Genomic DNA, 20,981 nt, shown 5'->3' on the forward strand with positions numbered 1-20,981 from the left:
GAGAATGTGTTATATATGGTTACATAAAGCACCTTTTTGAAAATGGTTCTATATAAAAAAGTACTTCTATTGTTACCAGCTGGTCGTAATTGAATTCCGATAGACTGCAATTTCAACAGTTTTACATCTTCAGCCCAAGTTGAAGGCCACAATATTGTATCTGTCATACTTAAATTCCATCTTAAAGAAATATGTGTTTGAAGTTGTAATAATGGCTATATTTAAATGCATGAAATTATTGCTAGTTATTTTGACCGAATACACTCACCAGCAACTTTATTAGGTACACCTGTTCAATTGCTTGTTAACACAAATAGCTAATTAGCCAATCACATGGCTGCAACTCAATGCATTTAGGTGTGTAGAGGTGGTCAAGACAACTTGCTGAAGTGCAGACCAAGCATCAGAATGGGGAAGAAAGGTGATTTAAGTTACTTTGAACGTGGCGTGGTTGTTGGTGCCAGACGGGCTGGACTGAGTATTTCATAAACTGCTGATCTACTGGAATTTTCACGCACAACCATCTCTAGGGTTTACAGAGGACGGTCCGAAAAAGAGGAAATATCCAGTGAGCGGTCAGTTGTGTGGACAAAAATGCATTGTTGATGTGAGAGGTCAGAGGAGAATGGGCAGACTGGTTTGAGAAGATAGAAAGGTAACAGTAACTCAAATAACCAACCAAAATCTCTGAGGAACGTTTCCAACACCTTGTTGAAAGTATGCCACAAAGAATTAAGACAAAAAAGGGAGTTCAACCTCTTACTAGCAAGGTGTACCTAATAAAGTGGCCGGTGAGTTTATAGCTGTACTTCATCCACAAGACTTGTAATGATGTTGTCTAGACCTGTGGTTCTCAGGGGTCCACAGACAAGCCACATTTTTGCTGTATCCTTATGTGTTGTGAGTTGTGTTGAAGCAACAATCTGGACCATCTGCGGATTGAGAACCACTGGTTGAAACTAGTTTAATGTTTGGGTTTTTTTTTTTTTTTCTCTTTACTTATTCATTGTATTTATTTATTTATTGGTATTGATGTGCAATCTGTACAATACAAAACAAAAGATACTAACTGAATGTTTCAACCACTTAAAAGTTGCTGCTTTATGCAACTGGCCTTGGTCAAGCTTTCCTGTCACACTTCAGATAGATCTCATTAGATGGATATTATATGGACATGATGGAATGGACTGACTGATTCTCTCTCTCTCTCTCTCTCTCTCTCTCTCTCTCTCTCTCTCTCTTTGATAGAATCTGTTATATAATGGATTTCATCAGTTAAATATTTAACTGATTATAAGTTTAGGGTGAAATAGTTGTGGGGTAACAACTAAATTGGTCAGAGCTACTCGATAGTAACCTGAAGTAGTAGGTGTTTGATTTAGTGACTTTGTGTCACTGACTTTTGGAGCAAATCTTGGAGCAATTTGCTCAGTAAATGATACATAACATAAATATATTGCCCTAAATCTTTTCGTCAGTGTACCAGCACTACCCAGGCAAAAGGAATTAAAAATGGTAATCCCATTATTTATATTACTGATATTATTACTAGTATAATATTATTCTGATTAAGAATGAATTAATTCCTTCATTAAATAATAATTAAATTACTGGATTTAATTAGAGCACCGCAATATTAAGGGTTATCTTAAATTAAGTGAAAGACTGAAACTTTTAATGGTGCATTTAGAATCCACCGAATGTGAATGACACACTGTTGTGTTGGTGCTACTAGTGTGCTTACACGGTTAATGCTTTCAATTACTATTACAATTTTGCTGTTCAATATTAATGCATAATCATGTGTTTCATATGGAGGGAGTTACACAATGAATTACATTTACAGTCAATTTACAGTCTGTATCAACAGCTTAGAGTCTGCACTTCTGGTTTCTCTGCTTGTTTCGATGTCAGGCAATAACAAAAACATTAAAAAGGTTGTTTTTTGTCTCTACAAAGCTAAAATATGAACACCAATAACATTTCATTAAAAGCTAAATCATCAAATATATGTCCTCTTTCACTTAAAAACACAAATGTGGTATAGATTGTAAATGAGTCTGTAACTGCATGTTTCAATGAGATGAAAAAAATGAAATGATGAAAATTAATGAAAAAAAACACCAAAATCTTATTTCTTCATTCTGCTGATCTCTTATTCACAAAAGTGTTCAACAGACCCAAGATTTTCTGTGAATTCACAAACTTTTCACATATTGACTGTTCACACATCAGGTACTATATTGCCCAATTATAATATTGCATTATTGTAAAGAGGACAGTTATATGAATTAAATTCCTAAATGAAGTCTTCTCATTGGTGGCAGGTACCTAAAGACTGCCTACGTCCTGGATTGCATATAATTTGCTTCCCCTCTGCCCTCTATCTATATGCCTAAATACATTGCCAAGACATGTGAGTACAGCAAGACACAGCAGATGTAAGACTATACACTTACGTGTTCAGGGTCTCCTAATCTATGCTGAAACTTTGACATAGTATTACCAACTACCTCTACTGGAAAATGTCAGCAACTCCACCCCTTGATCTGTAACTCTTCCTTTGGCTCTTTCCATGAGTTTCTAACACACATCTGGCTAAGTAAGTGGCTTCCAGTCGCACATGCTTGGATGTCAATGTATACCCATTATACACGATCATGCTGTTAATTACAGCTGTGCTGTACTGTTCAACAATCACACCACATAGACAGGATAACTGGAACACAAAACACCTTCATGCTTGGAATAACTTGTTACATGCATACAGATGTATCTGGAGTCAGCATAACACGTTGTAATAAAGAAGAGTCGTATGAAATGAACTGTAAATGAAGAAAATAAAAGTTCATTAGCAGAAACTAACTGAACCCTAAGGAATGCTGGAAAGCTCCACCCCCCACTTCTATAATATTCAGAGACAGGCTGCTGAAGACTGCCCAAATAAACGGTCACTAATATGCTTTGCAGAACTAATCACTGTAAAAGCTGATATTTTAACTCCACTGACAAGAAGCCTAACCTGTTTTTTGCAGCAATCTGCTGTATTTCTGGAAAAGAGCAGATATTGACAAGATTTCCACTGTGCAAGCGTGAGTTGATGTTGAAGTCCTGGTGGACACGGCCTATAAAATCCAAACACCTGTCTGAACAGCAGAGGTCCTTTCCATCTTCAAACACAGAGTGAAGCCCCATCTCTTTGCTAAACATTTAAAAGAACACTAATCTAGCAGTTATTGCAATGTCTTGCATTGCACTTATACCATGTCTTATTTCTGTACTGTGTTTAGTTCTAGGTATCAGCACTGACTCTTGTGTCTGGCAGGGTCTGAGCTCAAGGGTATTTTGGACTCAAGCTAGTAAACATTCTCTGAGTACACAACAAAGCACTTTTGTAAGTCACTCTAGATAAAAGCTAAATGCTGTAAATGTAACTGTAAAATGTGGGGCAGGGGCAATGTAGAGATCTGGAACCAAACAAAGCCAGATCTCTAGGAAAGTATGATATACATAACAAGGAGGCAGGGCTAAGGGTGACATGGCAGGGCAACCACCAAAATCTTATTTCTTCATTCTGCTGATCTCTTATTCACAAAAGTGTTCAACAGAGCCAAGATTTTCTGTGAATTCTTCTTTTCACATATTGACTGTTCACACATCAGGTACTATATTGCCCAATTATATTGCATTATTGCAAAGAGGACAGTTATATGAATTAAATTCCTAAATGAAGTCTTCTCATTGGTGGCAGGTACCTAAAGACTGCCTACGTCCTGGATTGCATATAATTTGCTTCCCCTCTGCCCTCTATCTATATGCCTAAATACATTGCCAAGACATGTGAGTACAGCAAGACACAGCAGATGTAAGACTATTCACTTACGTGTTCAGGGTCTCCTAATCAAAACAACTGAAGAAAGACAGAAAGGCAGACACTGAGGGGCAGGGGAGCTTGACCTAGGAAATCAATACATAACTTTCCAGAAATTATTAACAGTGAAGTGCATGAACAGTGATATCTTTGTCCTTTTAACTCAAAAAATCTGCCCAGAGAGGTTCAGTAGTTAAAGAGGAATTCCACCAATTTTTCAAAAATAGCTGCTCAAAAAATGGTTAACATGTAAACAAAGTCAGTCAGAGTGGTTTGATGTGAAAAGTGCTATTTATGCCTCTAAAATCTCCCTCACACAAACTTATTACATTAAATGGTTATGAATAAAACAAAACATTGCTTTTAGAGAGGATTTTGGCCTAGAATGTATTTTTCACACAATTAAGTGCAGAGAGATACATGTACAACAGCCCATGTGTCACGATTGGCCCCTTCCAGTCCTGTCCATGTTTTCGTGTTGTGTTTTGATCTTCCAGGTGCATTTGTTTTGGTTTCCTAGTCCGGCGCCTTGTTTTTGGTGACTCCTCCCCTGATTATTCTCACCTGTGTTACACCATGAAGAAAACTTTCTTTTTTTGTTTCAGATTTACCATCATTTTACCATCATCAACATTACATTGAACAACTCAGAAGACACATGCAGGTTCAGTAGTGGTTTTGTATAGTAAATAGCTATATTTGTGTTTGTAGACATCACCACTAATGGTTCCTCAACGCTTCTCTAAAATGCACCATTTCACATTAAACCACTTTGAATGACTTTATTTACATTTCAACCATTGAATTATGCAGTTAGATTTAGAAAAACTGGTGGAATTCTCCTTTAATTCAGAGTGTTAATTCCTTGTGTGCTGGCTTTTTACCACTTGCCATTACACTCTACATCTTGCTGGGCTTACTTTTGCTTTATGTTCTTTTTTCATGAATTGTCATTGACAGTGTTACTAGATTGACTCAAAGCCTGTTTCATTCATAGTGATGAGAAGCTGTTGAATCCACAATGTTAACATCTGAAGGTGCTACCAGCTTTACAGCCCTGTGTGCATTAGGGACGGTGCAGATTGCACCTCGAACCTGCAGATGGTGTCAGCCTGGCGTTGCGGTGTGTGTCTCTCCCTCAGCGTGATACGTGTTCTCCACAGGCGCCGCTGACAGCCATGCTCAGCGCCAGGCTAGCTGCGCTAAATCAGATTAGCGCTTCGGATCACAGAATGCTGGCTCCTTCACGGCGGAAGCACCTGTCGTGTCTCTCTAATGCTGTGAGACAGAGCTAAATAAATACACTCACTCTCACACATATGCATTGTTCCAGAAAGATAAAGGCTGGCCTGGGGGCTGGATGGGCGGCTCGTGAGGGTTATCTACAGTAATTAATGAGAGTGGACTCCAGGGACATGCTGTCTGCACACAGGACCAGGAACACCTCTTAGAGTAACGCACACACACACTCACACACACACACACACACACACATACTACACACAGAAACAGAACCATATCTCAGACCAGCTTGAATGATTTTATTATGTGAGTCAATTATTTTTCATGCAATTACAGACCATAGTCCACCTGTTTCTCTGCATACTTTGTCAGCCCCCTGTATCCCCGCCACCCTCCCAATTAGACACTCCTACCTCGTTGGTCCACCTTGTAGATGTAATGTCAGAGACAGTAACTCATCTGTCATTGCACAGTTTGTGTTGGTCATCCTCTAGTCCTTCATCAGCGGTCACAGAATGCTGCCCACAGGAAGCTGTTGCCTGGATATTTTTGGTTGGTGGACTGTTCTCAGTCCAGCAGTGACACTATATAGGTGAAGGACACTACGTTGTTTTAATATGCCTTTTAAAGGGCGAACTCCATGATTGGCTCTCTTGATAAACCAAAGCTTTTTTTTTTCCAGCTACTGCAATGCCTTGAATTTGTTTATCACTGAAGTACATCTAGTCAAGTATGAGATAACTCAAAGCATTGCTTTTTCAAAAGAAGAAAGGAAAAGTCTCTCTTTTTAGCAGAAATGACTACGTCAAATACTGTCATTTACTGCAAATGATTATTTGACAGCCTTACAGAACAAACAAACACAAAGACAGTAAATGTGTTGATATAATACACTCACTGGTTGCTTTATTAGGTACATTTATCTGATATTTACAATATAGGTGTATTATAGGTGTAGTTCTACAGATCATATTCCTTTTGTATTTCTACATAATTTGGTAGCTTCTATTATCCTATCATTCAGTGGTCAGGATCCCCACAGGACCACCACAGAGCAGGTATTATTTGGGTGGCGCATCATTCTCAGCATTGCAGTGACACTGATGTGGTGGTGGTGTGTTAGTGTGTGTTGTGCTGAAATGAGTGGATCAGACACAGCATTACTGCTGGAGTTTTAAACACTGCATCCACTCACTGTCCACTCTATTAGACACACCTGTCTGTGACTGTAGATCTACAAAGTGCACCTATGCGGTAAACCTGAAAAAATGCACAGTGAGTATATGAGAGAACTGTGTCTTATAAAGTGGCCAGTGGGTGTACATTGCTTATAGGCACAACCGTTTCACACATTTGATTCATTAGCTATTTTCATTTTTATTATTTATTAGCTCTGACCCTCAAAGGGAAATCCCTCTCTCTCTCTTTCTCTCTCTGACTGCTGCAGTTTCATTTGAGGTGTAGCAACAAACAACTGGAGAGCCTGGACCACGGGGCATCACAACAGTCAGAGCAAGCATCAGTGCAGAAGAAATCTCAGAGGCAACATGAAACAAGACTACCTGGAGACCCTACATGCAAGGAATAGAAGGAATGAAACACAAAGGGAATGTAAGAGAGAGGCATAGCCAGTAACCAAGGGCAAACATGCATGAGAGGGCAGTCTAGGCTGGTTCCAGATTACTTGGCCCTGGGTTAACATGTTCAACTGTGAAATGCCTGAGAGGTTTCACACACATGCAGTGTGCTAGCCTGATACTAGTGTGTGCTAAGCTACTAGCTTATTTAATGTTTTACGGTTGTCACAGGTTTTGGCTGGTTAACATGTAATGTGCATGTTTAAATGAGGCTCTACTGCACAATCCAGTACTCTAGAGACTTCAACTCTTCTGTCTTCTACTAATCCCTAATTGTACTCCAACCAGTCTAGTCTACTCACACATACAAGTCCACAGATGAGAAGCTTCCCAGACAGCATGCGGATGCGGGCCCCTTCTGGCACAGATATGGCATTGCTGGCCCACTGTCAGTACTGGCAAACAGCCTGTGAGCCAAAAGCGGCCCACATATTGAAAATTCTCAAAAACAGATCTGGTCCACTCCTGGCGCAGATATGGCACTGCTGCCTACTGATCACCAAATGATGCAAAAGTAAAGGAATGCTCCAGCATTTCTGCTACATCTGTAGTATATGGTCAATTACCATTCAAAAACCATTTCTGATAGAAGCCACTGGGCAGTTGCTAAATTCTGTCATATTGTTGTAATTGTAATTGTATACAATCATATATTGTTTATTCTTTCTGAGATGGGAGTATTTTTTGGAGGGAAGACTCCACCTGATCATGCATGGACACCAGTAAACTTTAGCAAAAGCAAAACTGTGTTGCTTCACTGTTGGATAAAATTCTTCCCAAGACCTGTATTGTTAGAGTGTGACAGTTATAATTTAGAGTGTGCATTATATAGTCATATTTATTCATGGAATTCAGCTATGGCTCCTGCCCAATAACTTTTATTATACGTGAGTTCCCAGTGAAAGGGTTTTCATTTATTTTCTACCAGCAAATTTCTTTAAAAAGTATTGTTTGTTGTAATTTATGGAACAATATAGATGCAGCAGGTAGAGATTAGGTTGAAAAAAGGCTGAATTACTCCTTTAAATTGGGGGGTTAAAACAAAGGCAGAAGCAGGATGATGACAGTTCTAACATCTTTGTGGTTCACAGAAACTATCCAACTGTCTAAACAACCTAAAGCAAACACGACTGTGGATTGAATCGTGATTATTAGATAGGCTGGTGCACGGTCACATTCTCTTCTGTTCTCTGAATATAAGCAAGGCCCTTTTATGAGATTTTAACTGTAATTTCGTGCTTTAATATGGCAGAATATTCATCTGCAGACACAGTGCGCCAGACTGTGTTGCATTTGCCCTCAATCTAATGACCCATTAAGAAACCTTTTAGACTGGGACACAGGTGTCAATTAAACAATAGTGAATAGCACAGATGAGTTCAGCTGACAAAGTGAGGGGAAAAAAGCTTCCATCAGCACCAGGTACTGAGTATGAGGAATATTAGTTCCATGTCTGGACTCAGATGAAGTTAGTGGTAAAGGGCAGTGAACAAAGCTCGGCTCTTCTGTTAGCTTGGCTAGTTCTCTTTAAAGTGATGTCAGGCTTGAAATGCCAGGACCTCATGCAGTCTGACAGTGACCCTTTCACTGATCAGCACTGGCTCAGTGAGACTTGTGTCTGTCTCCTCTCCTGAGTCCATCATTACAGTGACATCAACTGCCTCCTAAATGGAAATGACCAAAATCAGAGCCATGGGCAAGGTCTTAGATTCACAGGGCCTCATTTGTCAATGGAGCATGCTATTAGATTTGACTGAAAAGTGTGAAAATTGTACTGACAATTTCCAAGATAAGTGGTTTCCATTCCTTTGCACGCTTTTGCTTAGCATATTTATACATTTTGGGTTTGTTTATGGAAATCATAGATGTTCTGTGGATATCCTGTACCTAGTTGACACTTTTGACATTATGCTGTATCAAACCCAAGTCTATGTTTGACAGTTTAAGAAGCACATAGTTTTCAGGGGAGGATGTGGAATGGCCAAAAGTTCTGCGGTCCTCTGTTCTGTAGCTTTTGGAGTTCTGTAGCTCTGCCATCAACACATTTAGATGTTGCACGCAACACAAATGCATATTTATAATACATATATTCAACAGAAAATGACACAAAATCTCCAACAAATACACACATATACACATTTATATATTTAAGGCGATTATCTTCCTGGGTCACGGCCGAGCTGGACCCAGTCATTGGGAGGAACGCAGGGAACACCCTGGAGAGGTTGCCAGTCCGTCACAGGGCACCCTAACAAATGAGTATATCAAATGTTTTAAGTACTTAATGTATCCACTCTTTGCTTTTTTGTGGCTTCGATTTTTTTGGGACACTTGCTTTCAGTTTCTCAAAGAAATGTGCAGGGATATTTTTTCACACATTTGCAGTTTTCTGCTTCTTATCTATAAAGGCACAGTAACAGAAACAGGGCTAAAGACATAAGACATAATACAAAAATGTATTGCATTTGAGTTTTGTATATAATCCTACACAAACATCATAAGTGGCCTTCAGGAGGGAAAAATACAGATAAAAGTAGGATATGGCCCTTTTAAAGCATTCAGCACTCTCCACGGACTGGAATTTGAGAGCCGTCTTTTGGAACCTAACCATGAGTGAAAAAGGTATTTCATCCAGGAATGCATCAAAACACATGAAGTACTTCAAAAATTGCAACAGAACGAAAAAAGAGGAAAGTATTGTCAGGATTTGGTAAATCCTCCACAGCACATGTAGATAAGCGTCTTCAGTAAGTAACAGGAACAGATTAAGGTTCTGTTGACTCTTCCACTGCGATTCATTTTATCTCTTGTTTGTATTCTCCTCAACATCTTCCACTGGTTTGTGACACACTTTATTTGTATTCACACATAAACACACAGGACAGTTTGTGTTTTCATTCCAAACAGCATGACGGCTAAAGAATAACTGAACTGTTTGAGGTGGCAGATTTGCTGATGTCTGAAATTACAGACATCAAGGCTGAGAGGAGCTTTTAAGCTCTAAGACATGATAATGTGATGTCCTATATAGTCAGTAAAATCCACAGAAAACGAACAGGCAAAATCTGTAGCGCTGCCACATTTTCAACAGCTAAAAGACTGAATGTCATCATGTACGTGCTCCACTTAAGAATCACACTGTAAATAGTATTTTTACAGTAACAGTACTGTAAAATGTATGCAACATTGTGCCACAATGGGAAGAAATGATATAACACAGTGTTCCCTGAAGTGGTGTGTACTGGCTTGTGACTGGCTAAATCCATTCCACTGGCCTGCAATGTTGCTTCTAGGCAACAAACATATTAACAAAAAAAAATGCTAAATATTGAAAAAAAGGTTTAAATGTAGTGTAAATGTAAATGTAGTTTTAATGATAGTATGACCGTGTTACTCACGGACTGTGGTTCAGCATTCAGATTTAGATTTGCATGCTGTGAGAGGTAACATTCCACCAAATATGGCTTCAAGTGTATAAACACTGAGACATCCGAGTCTTCAAGCAGCTCATGCTTGATGAGTCACTGCTTTATGAGTAACAGAGAGGTGCTACAGTGTCAACTCAACCAATGAAGTAGCAAATTCTAATGTAGTTGCAAGAATATTAAAAGCCAAGAAAAGCAAGAGTCTCACTAAAGGACTATAATCACAGATATTAGTCATTTGTTCTTATTGGTTCCTATTTAGATTCATTCATTTGGATTGTCAAAGTCAACTTGCTCTTCTTGTGTTCTCATTATTCTTCCATCAAAAGTTTCTAAAGACAAATAATCATACAGTTGTAAAGCTAGAAAACTTTTTGGCAACTAGGCCCATTCATGTTGCTTATGCTTTTTATAAAGATCCCTTATTTACATCTTCATTTTTTCTTTCTTTTTCATTCAAAATGTTTGCTTGTTGACATATTTGTAGCTAGAACCATCAAACTTCACTTAAAGGTTATGATTACTGATGCAAAGGGCTTTTCATATCTTTATGGCTTTTTCATTAATTTTCAATTCTTTCATGAGAATTTCGTGAGAATAAAAACAGCAAATGGTTCTTGATACACAGTGTATTATACAACTGTACAGTGCAATCACCTGTCAGCTTTGCCTAACTCCTTGCGTAACACATAACACAGATAAAACCCCAAAACCCAAACAATATTGTAGCCAAACCCACATCTGGTGAAGCTGTTTACAAAATCTACAAAAAGGGAATCTATACACAAAATATAAAATGAGCTAACAGTTTAATGTAAGCTAACAGTTTAATGTAAAACAGTTTAAATGGACTTACTAAAAAGAGGATAAAGCAAAGCAGTCAAAAGGCCAAATAGTCAGAGATTAATCAAACAGGTAAACAAAATGATCAAACAAAGTGAGCAAAAACTGTCGGTGGAGCCAAGGGGGCCTCTTGTTGTTCCCACCTGATAACACCATAACCAGAACTTAACTGGAGCGCGGACTGGAGTATGGACTGGAGCGACTGGTGATGATTTGAATACACAGACTAAATCACGGAATGAGGCTGCAACTTTGAAAACAGAACAGAGTCACAAACAAAACTGCGAAAAAATATGGAGCAGAGCGTAGCATTGACTTGTTTTCCAATATTGCTGTAATTTTCTTTTTCGTCCTCAAATCTCTCCATCATCTGCTCTCCACCTGAACCTTATGACAGCATTTATGACTTTTATCTATTTAACCCTGCTATCCTTTTTTTCTTCTTTCCCACATCTCATAGAAACCCAACAATTCACCGTTTCTTGAATAATAATTGAAGCCAGGCATGTCTATATTTTATATGCACAGCCAAAATCATTCACCTTCAATATTGAAGCTGGTCAGCTACAATGTTTTTGTGGTTTAAATGCATTTGCAACAGACCTTGTGTCACGATTGGCCCCTCCCAGTTTTCCATGTGCTTTTTGTTTTGCTCTAGTCAATGTGCTTTCTTTGTTTTGATTGCTTCCCAGTCCGACTCCCTTGTTTTCTGACTCCGCCCCTGATTGTTACCACCTGTGTTTTCCACCTGTGTCCTGTTATACCTTGTTAGCCCACTTGTATTTAAGCCCTGTGTTTTTCCTAGTTGTGGGTTGGTCTTTGTATTGTATGTATTGTTTGTATTGTTTGAAGAGTATTGTTTAAATTCTGTATTTGTTTTGTTATGTCCGTCCCTCCTGCTCTCTGTGTTGGCTCATTGAACTGTCTTGATCATGACCCTGGATTTGCCCTGAATAAATCTCGCTCGTCTCTGCACATACGTCCACCTCCTCATCACTCCCCACCGTTACACCTTGGCTAGCCAAATACCAGCGTTCAATGTGTATGTACCCTAAAGACTATGTTGGAGGCTGTCCATGAACTCTGATTGACTCTAAAGGACACTTCACATTGACTTGAGTGGCTGTTTTCTGCTCCAGCTTTACCCTGGCTCCTCCCACTAATCACTTGCACTTGTTTGTTGTTGTGAACATGTTTGGACTCTGCACATTCAAAGAACCTCTTGTCTTCTTTAGAACATTTGCTGCAGGACTTCAAATTTAGCAGTAAAACGATACAGAAAATCAGCTGCTGTACATAAAATGGCACAAATGTTTAAATTACAGGCAAAATATGATTTTACTGTAATATGTCCCGCTGTGATGGACTGGCGACCGGTCGAGGATGTTTCTTGCCTTCTGCCCAGTGACCACTGGAATGGGCTCCAGCTACCCCCTACAACTCTGGAGGATAAGTGGCTTGGATAATGTGTGTGTAACATTTCCCCTTAAACATTGAAAGCATACAATTCAAAATTAGTACTTGATTTAGTTTACCTGGAGAGCATATCAGCACTAATCTTTTCACATTTAACGTTTAATAATGTTTCCTGTGCTTACCCAATTAATGCTTATATTAAATGCCAAAACTAATCCAGCCGTCTGCATGTCAGAAAGATGATGTGAAATATGGATCTGAAATTAGCACATGCGGTAATTCATTTACCATCTTAGAAATACATTATAGTGTTGACAAAAGTTCAGAATATTAAATTCAGTGTTAATTAACTCCTAATGAACAGCCTTGTTGTACTTTGCTTCCAAAACATGAAATTTCTAATATGTAGGAGTGTTGACATAAATGTTGTTCTGTTCAGGTTGCCTCCCTGTATATACATTATCTGTTAGTGAACTAAAACTTTAAATCCAAATTCAGTAAATTCCACCATTAGGTCTCAACAATTGAACTAAAGTGGTTGTAGTGACTAGAGGTTAGAGCAGGTTTTAAATTCTCTTCTGGCTGAAATCCATTTATCCCTCCCCCAAACACACACATACACACACACACAGGCCAAATATCTGAGCTGCATTCCCTTATTCCTTTCTCCTCCTTCTATTGATCCAAACATATTGATTTCTTATGTTCACAAAATGACTTTTACCAAGTTTGCCGTTCAATTGCATTATGCAGGTTGGGATAGGGAGAGAACATTGTGTTTCCTTGGAGATGGATGGGATGGTTCAGACACTGGAATGAAGACACAGGTTATGCCATTTTGGTTGAAGAACTTATTCTATTCTATGTAGATGGTCCATAATCCAGTGGCTACACAATGTATACCTCTCTTTTTAAATCTAGTAATATTTACAGGTACAGCTTTTTAGAGATTCAATCATGCCTTCTTAATGTAAACTAAACTGTCATGCTGTAAGTGTTATTGTGCAAGAAACCTTAATGGGCTCTCATGATATCAGTACAATAATGCATAATGATTAGACAGATCAATAGAAAGAAAAATAGCTTCAGCCTGTTATGTTATATGTTGGCGCCAAGCTAGTGGTGATGTATATTGATCAGCCACTTCATTAAGTACACCAGAGGAACTCCTGCATCACTGCACCACTTGTCTCAGCCAATACACACTAACACACCACCATACAGTGTCACTGCAGTGCTGAGAATGATCCACCACCAAAATAATACCTACTCTGTAATGATACTGAGAGGGTTCTATTAGGGTGAAAGGGGCTAACAAAGTATGCAGAAAAACAGACAGACGGTAAGTAGAGCTGATAAATTAGACAAAGAGTGTAGAAACAAGCAGTTGTAGTTAGTGAAGTTGTTGGTCAATGTATATTCACAATTTATAGCATTTTCCAAGCTCTAGCTTAACGTCTTAAAATCCCGGGCTTATTAGATGCTAAGGCTTAATATTCAATAACTACAGGGACTTCAATGCAAACTGGTTGAGCTATTCTTAGGTCATGACCTATTCTTAGGTGTATAATAAAACTTTGGGCCTGTCGGCGGGCCCCAGCCCTTACCAGGGGTTAAACAATGACAAAATTTGTAATTGGCATTGGAGTAATATATTCTTAAATGAGTGTGTTTATAGAGATTTTTTCAGTAAAGACCACAACCTAAACCTTCTGACCCACAGCATTAATTTCCTGACCTCTGGACACAAATGTTTGAAATGCTCGTACCTTTTTTAGTTTCAGGATTATTTTTTTTATAATTTCACAGCAGGTTGCAGGTTGCCATGGTGTTGGGCACATCACCACTACCAAAGCTTTTATTAATTAAGTTTCTAGTTGTTTTCTAGAAACAAACATCTTGGAAGTAAATATTTTTATTAAGTAGCTAGCCAAATGTAAAATTCAGTTATTCATTATTTATCTGATGGCTGTAAAAGGAACTAAGGGACTGTATTGATCTACCCTTGTCATGGGCTGGAGGTTACAGAACCAGCCTTGTGACCAGAAGGTCACCAGTTCAATCCCCAGAGCTGACAGCAAATGACTGAGGTATCCTTGAGCAAGACACCTAACCCCCAACTGCTCCCCGGGCGCTGCGGATTGGGCTGCCCACCGGTCCGGGCAAGTGTGCTCACTGCCCTCTAGTGTGTGTGTGTGCTCATTAGAGTGTATGTGGTGTTTCACTTCACGGATGGGTTAAATGCAGAGGTGAAATTTCCCCGTTGTGGGACTAATAAGGGTCTCTTAATCTAATCTTAAATTGCTAAAGGAAACATTTTCCAAATGCACCAGGTTCTGCTATGACATGATATGAGGTTGTAGCCTATTGTTGGTGGCAGTGCGGTTATCATTCTACATAATTTAACACCCTACTTTAGAAAAAATTAAACCATAGTGGGTTTACTCACATTGACAAGAACTTAACAACCAATGCACCACTTACATATAAGTCTGCATCAGTTTTTCACAAGCACAATATTCACCTCAATGCAGACAACATAAATTAAAATTGGACCAAGACGACTACAACAGAAAACTTCAAAACTCAAAAGCTAAAGCTAAATACTGCCACAGTAAGCTTGGAATGTGTCAATGGATCATTTATATCTTACCTTTAATGAGTTGCATGGAAGCAGACGGTTCGGATATCACTGCCAACTATGACGCAGCAACTTTTTTCTTGAACTGATATTTTTTATTTGTCTTTGGTTTTGAAAATGGGCATCCTCTACCCTGTTGGGGTATCATGTGTTTTTTCAGATCCCCTAGACAAATCATATGAATGTCTGGAGCTTCAAGTTCAAAGTACCTTTACATGAACAATGCTCTCTGCCAAAAAAAAAAAACAAAAAAAAACACTGAAAGCATAAATGAGGAAATGATGGGTAGTGGTTTGGGTGCAAAGTAGTGATTAAATGAGAAAATTATGAGAACATTCTGAAACGATGTGAAGAGCATCAAGATTATAATTGACTAACACAATGACAAGATTGAATTAAATTTTATCAAAATTGCCCACAGGGCCCTCCTAGTGGCTCAGACCTCTGGACATCCATTCCTCCCTGCCTCTGAATATTATTGGAAGAGTCTGTTACCTTGTTAGCTCTCTGCAATAAGAAACAAATATACAGTGTAGATCAGTTAGCCAGCGTTAACACTGGCAGCGACATGACATGACAAGGCAGCCCGAGGTCATTCATTTTCAATGAGAGCTGGTGTAAACATTGGAGATGCAAAGTTGGCAGGGTCAGTGACTCAACAATGTTGAGCGGAGTTTAACTTAATGCATGTACCAATAAGAATTGAGCACTGAGCAGCGTAGTATGCACTTTATCTATGCCACTGTGAAACAGTGTGCTCCTTTTTTTCTCCAGATAATTGTTCCTACTAGAAAAAACAATGGTGGCAGTGTTTGCACCGCAAATGGCAATCAACAGTCATTTTGAGTTCAGGAACGCCCACAGGCGATGATCGATCAGCAGTTTGGGTGACAAGGACGAAAAGTGACAGCCATTTACAGAGGACAGTGTCACAGAGAGCCCGTTAACAGCATCCACTAATTTCACATTATTTTTGAAAAACTATTTTGGGAATTCAACAATACGATTTAATTTAAATATCCTATAATAATGCTGCAATGACAAAATATGAATATCAAGGCATTTATGCAGAATATGTAGTAATATGTGCTTACAATTATTTTTAGTATTATTTATTTTGTTTTTGATAACTGTTTCTCCTACCCATGTAGGAAATGTAAATTTCTATGTATGCATTGTAAAAACCCATTCCACAGGTGTTTACACTACTGAGTGTATGGCATATACAGTGTTGTGAGTTCATTTGATGAACATCAACATGGTTGCAAAAATATGACATGATTTGGGGTATTGGTAGTGTCAACCTGCTAATTTTAACTAACAAAGTAATTTACAAATAATTACAAACAAATAATTTACACATCTGCAGTTCAGTAGCTTATTGTGTTAATACAGTGCAGACCTAAAGCTGGTTGAGATATGGAAGCTCTTTTAGAGATGCTGGTCAGCATTTAAAATCACTCAATATTCTCCTATGATAAAGCTCTGAGGCTGGAAGAAGCTTCATCCTGCTGCAGCTCTTCTGCCAGATAAGCTTCTGCTGTTGTTCTTTATCCCTGGGGAGGATACACTAGTGAATATCTTGTGAGTGAACTCCACAGCTCAGGGACTCCATGACCCAGAGGTCTTCAAGTTTTCCCTTTCTTTTTCTCCCCCCAACCTCCCTCCGCCCCCCCCCTCTCTCTCCCTCTCTCTCTCTCTCCTTTCAGCCTTTTTTCTATACACTCCAGTCTACATCTGTAAGCTGTTGCTGTTGAATTAAATGATGACACGGCATTGACCTATCCAGAGTTGTTTGGACAAATTTCATTTCCATTAAAAGGCTTTTTCCAGTAACATAGCATCAAAGTGACAGCAGGGTTGCAAAAGTCACCCAGAAATGCCTTGTGCTGGATTAAACTCACAAAACGCTAACAAATCTCTACTGCACTGAAAAGACTTACTCAGCGTATGTTGGGAGGCCATTCAGTTTTACTACAGCCACCTCAGTCTGAAAGCCCTTTTGACTGCTTCCCTATTGTCTCATGGCGATATATCCCAAACCCAAGGCTCGGGGCATTAACTAAACATTAGCCACATATCAACACAGAAGGGAGGGCTTTAGGGGAGTTGCAAGATTGATCATTCAATTATATGCCAACTATTTTTCACCATCATAAATCTACTGTGCAAAGCAAAAGAAAAGACAAACGAGGCAGCTATTATGATGCTAGAACAAACGTGAAAATCAGCCTGTCTTAGGTTAAAGCTGAGTAACATGAATGGTAACAGTATGATCTGATGCCTAAGCAGAACACACTTTTGAGCTGTCATGTATATGTCATGTGTCAACAATGTATTTTTGTTTTTTTTTGGACACCAAATATAATAAAATATTTCTGGTTATTTGCTGAGTGTTTACTTATGTTCATTTTAGCTTTTAAGTTGTATATCCTAACTGTGAGAACACAACCTCATCTCCGAAAGTATAACTTTTCAGTAGAAGGAAATAGCCTTCGTAGATTTAACAAGTGTTAATGTGACAAGATTTTATTCAAAATGTTTTAACCATTTTTACTGCTCTATTCAGTGCCCCCATCCACAGGGAATAAGGGGGGGGGGGGGGGTCAGCATCCTAAATGTTAAGAGCCATTTTGTCCTTTCTACAAAAATCTAATTACCTTGGGAGCCACAACATTTTATGCTCATTTTACCATCTTGGCTGTAAATATGTCTCAGTACATGCTGATGTACTAGTGTAGGCAAAAAAATACAATACAAACGGAATTCTCACATTACTGGCAGGAAACGTTTCAACAAAAGTAGAATAGTTTCTTGTAAAATGTCTCTCTACATTAGAATTTTTTACGAGGCTGAAGTCAGCTTCTCATTCACTGTCACGGTTGGCTCCTCCCACTCCATGTGCTTTTTGTTTACTTTTTGATGTTCCACTTGCGTTTGTTGTGTTTTGAGTTCAGCCCCTTTGTTTCGCTACTCATCCCCTGACTGGTTCCACGTGTTTCCCCACCTGTCCCTCATCATTGCTCGTGTATATAAGCCCCATGTTTGCCCTGGTTGGTGTCTTTGTTTGATGTATGTGCTATTGGTTTTGTTTGGTGTTAGTTCCTCCAGCCCCCATCATAGTTCTCCTGTTTTTGTCAACATGTCTGATTCTCCATACATCCGTGTTAGCCATTTGAACCTGGACCTGGATTTGCCCTTAATAAAAGTCGCTTACCTCCCCATATGCGTCCGCCTCCTCGCTCCGTGTTGCATTCACCAGCTTCTTGTTCAAATTTCCTATTCCACCTTAAATTAAATCTTGCTGCATCACTTAAGGTGGAATAGGAAAATTCGACTTTTCGGGGGAAAAGTGACTTCAGCTTCATGACTTTTTAGTGTGACAGTTTCTTGTTTCAGATTAAATGTATCAGGAAACCAGCTGGACTGCTTATAAATGCAAATAAGTCTATTTGTCTCCAAATTATCACTGTCCATTCTAAATCTTTCTCTTTACTGTTTTGTTAGCTACTAGGTAGGCGAGATTGTTGTCTGTGTTGCTATGTGATCATCAGTCTGCACGCCAGTCTTCAGGGTTAAAGGCCAGTGAATTAGCAGTTATACATTGATTCCAGTGTTTGAGACTATTTATTGTTAAAACTCTGTTAGAATGATCAGCAGAGCTTTATTTTACTGCATAGGAGGATTCTTTTATTTTTATATATTTAATTTTAATTCTGCTGTGGAGCCACAACAGGATAGTAAAAGAGTGGCATGCAGCTCTGGAGCCATATGATGCCAACCCCTGAGATAACGGCTAACTGTCTAAAGGTGTGACGAGTATGAAAATTATGTAAATCGTATGTTATAGCCTCCACAGTCACCATATCTCAACCTAGTTAAACACCTCGGAGAGATTTTGGAGCAACATGTTAGACAGCGCTCTCCACTACCATCATCAAATTGTCCATGTTTTTGAAGAATGATGTTCCATCAGTGCAGTTCAAGTGGATTTGTCACCTGTCTGTAATGTATAACATTGTACATCATACACACAGGGAGCATATGGATTTGCTCTTTCTGACTGGAGGAAACTTCGTCATTCCAATGCATAAGAATGCTTTTCAAAAAATCCTGTCTGTTAAAATGAAGGTTTTAATATGAAGGCATTGTCCTTCAGGTCACCTGTCATAGCTGCTCAGAGAGGCGGTGAGTGTTGTGGTTAAGATTCCGGGCAGATTGAAGATTCTTAGCCCAAAGGCCTCCATTTGACAGAGACACACAGCTGCTGGAGCTTGTCATATGTGGCTTCGATAAGTCATAGCCACCCTCTCACACATATAAACACACAGAGGAGGGAGATTACAGGGAGCATTTAGAAGCAACCCGGGGCCTGCTCTGCTGCTTTTAACCTTGTTTTGGGGAAGTGTAAGTCTCTAGCAGTGGACAAGCAGCCCCGTGGCATCAACAACAGGAAGTGATGCTAATACTCCACTGTCATATCAAAAAGCGCAACCTCACCCGCTGTCACCCTCTCCACAGACGAAAGTGAGCAGAGAGCCAGCATTGTGATAGTTCAGCGCCAAGGGTTATAATAAGAAGAGAGAGGGACTCTGAGTGTGCTGCAGGCTCAGGACCCAGTCAGCACAGTCATCTCTCTCTGTCCTCCACACAGCCAGGATAGGCTGATATAAGTACACATTGGTAATATCTGTCTTGGCTTGTCAGGGCTGGTGGCTATTGTCCCCAGACTGCATACACTGTGGGCCAGATTTACTAAAAGAGGTGCTAATTACTACAGTATGCCTACACTTAGCATCTATGAGGGTGACTAATTTATATGATTAATGTCCATGCAAATGATAGTACGAAAAAAGTTTTCTTGTTTTGTTTTCAGACTATTCGTGTTCAGACCCATTATGCTGAAAAACCAACTTATTTTGAGTTAGGAAGTCAAAATAATGTCTAGGACCCAAACAGGCAACTTAGTGTTGTAGAGACAGTATTCAGTATGATGCTCGCTCTACCGTTTAATAATCATTATTGTGCCACAATACGATGCTTTCGGGATAGACGGCCAAAGTCAGAAGAGTTATTACAAATGAAGAAAGTATGTCATTATTTTGACATAATAAATCAATATTTACCTCAGGTCACACATAAACCACAGCATGTGCAGCAACCACAGTATTCAGGAACAATGAATTAACAAGTGGCTTTAATAAAGAAGGATTTGCAGAACAAAAGAGTTTCAATATAGCAGTTATAGCACTTAACAAATCACAATATTTTCACAATATAACAAATATTTGGTTGCAGGGTTTTTAATACCTTAATTGAATTAGGAATAAAGTGAGATAGCGTGTGTTTGCAAGTGTTTTAAACGACAACAAGTAAACGTGTTAGAAAAACTCTTTCTTTTCTTTGTCTCTTCGCAAAAACAGTTTCAGCCATATTAGCACTAAAAATGAGTCAAGCTTTTCACAGGCATTAAGTAATGCACGCTCAGCATTTACTGCCATTCTGGATAAGTAGGAGTAGGTGCTTAATTTTCTTTCTCGTTCCAATGCTTTGCACTTCGAGAGGCAAACTCATATAAATGCATATGCATGAGTCAAATGGGTATAAGAGCAGTGACCACCCTTTTGATAATTCTATAGCTGCTAAGGGTCCATTGCAGATATTTAGTGCATTGCAACCACTTTTCAAATCAGTTTGCAACAGCACTAAATATTCGTAAATATTCTTCCTTCCTCCTCTGAATTATGACAGATTGTGGCTGTGCAGTGAATTGACATTATAAAACTGGCAACCTCACCAAAATACCCCACACAAACAAGCAAGCCTTGTCAGTGTGGTAGTTACATTTCTTTGGCAGAAGTTAAGCACAGTTGGAGTAGTTGTTGTTATCATACAACAGCGATGAA

This window comes from Pygocentrus nattereri, chromosome 11 (assembly GCF_015220715.1).
Source record: "Pygocentrus nattereri isolate fPygNat1 chromosome 11, fPygNat1.pri, whole genome shotgun sequence".
NCBI classification, from domain to species: Eukaryota; Metazoa; Chordata; class Actinopteri; order Characiformes; family Serrasalmidae; genus Pygocentrus; species Pygocentrus nattereri.